This window comes from Empidonax traillii, unplaced genomic scaffold (assembly GCF_003031625.1).
Source record: "Empidonax traillii isolate 1590-97213 ecotype Southwest subspecies unplaced genomic scaffold, ASM303162v1 scaffold59:size1551110, whole genome shotgun sequence".
Lineage (NCBI taxonomy): Eukaryota > Metazoa > Chordata > Aves > Passeriformes > Tyrannidae > Empidonax > Empidonax traillii.
In genome coordinates this window covers 837,072-838,296 of record NW_020955252.1, presented here as the reverse complement: position 1 = coordinate 838,296, position 1,225 = coordinate 837,072, and positions in this window count along the sequence as shown.

Here is a 1,225-nt window from a genome sequence, read left to right as displayed (position 1 = left end):
GCTTTGGAATTCCTTCTAAAAATGAGCTCCAAGCCTGACCCTCCTCTCCCGGTCCCAATTCCCTGCAGAAGTGTTACTACATATGCTTTGAATCTTTTTTTCAGATGAGCTCCCAAGTCTAACTCCTTCCTCCCTGTGCTTGAAACGTATGGATTTGAAAGCACAGATGTGGCCTTGAAGTTTTTGGACCAAGCCCATCTGGGTCAAACCCTACATAGTTTGACTAGTAGTTTCTTGACTAAAATTCTCAGAAGTGTTCATTTTTTCTTGTTCTGAATCTACTATGCACTCCCTTTTATCTCTCCTAGTTGAACTACAAGGACCTCAAGGGAGATGTGATTTTCATAAACAGAAAAATAATGACCAGACAGAAGAAGGCAGCAAATTTTTAATGACTGTGAGAATTGTCTTTATGAAGCAGCAAGTTTCTTTTTAGTTTACGCTATATGTAAAAAATATACCATTCATAAACTGGAGAAGAAGGGGAGATTCTTTGTAAATCTCATCTACTTCACTAATAATTAAAAAAAGCTGAGAGAGACTTTGTGCTCCTGCTGTCAGCATTTTGAGTCACTGAGAAAGGGTTCCGGACCTGACCCTGAAAACTGCGTTTTAGCGTTAACAGTGACTTCATTAGGATCACTTGTGTGTGAAGGGATGCCCGTGAAAAACAGTTTGCAGGACTAAGTCAACAGACTTTTCCAACCGCTTTTCCAGACATGCTGGCTTCCTTCGTAATCCAGATACCGCCAAGTAGGACTCGAGGGGTTCAGCCCCGAGCACAGGGGTGGCGGGGAGGCAGCGTGCGGACATCCCGGGGCGGGCTGCGCGGTGTCCGGATCCCTCGGCATCCCGGGCGGGGAGGCGCGGCCGGGAGGCGACCCCGCGGTCCGTGCGGGGACGCTGCTTTGGGTCGGTGGGACCCGCGGATGCCGAGCGGCCCCCAGAGCGGCCCCGCAGGGACCGAGCGCTGCCCGCGGGCCCCCCGCACCCGCGGAGGGCGGCGCTGCCCGGCGGGCGGGAGGGCGGGGGCAGCTCCGCGCATTGTCCGCCCGGGGCTGCGCGGGGCGCGGGGCGCGGAGCGGGGCCGGCCCCGCCGCCCGTGCCTGGCTGGAAGTGAAACGCGCTCCGGCTGTTCCTTTTTCTTTTTTTTTTCTTTCCTTTTTTTTTTTTTTTTTTTTTTTTTTTTTTTTTTTTTTTTTTTTTTTTTTTTTTTTTTTTCTTT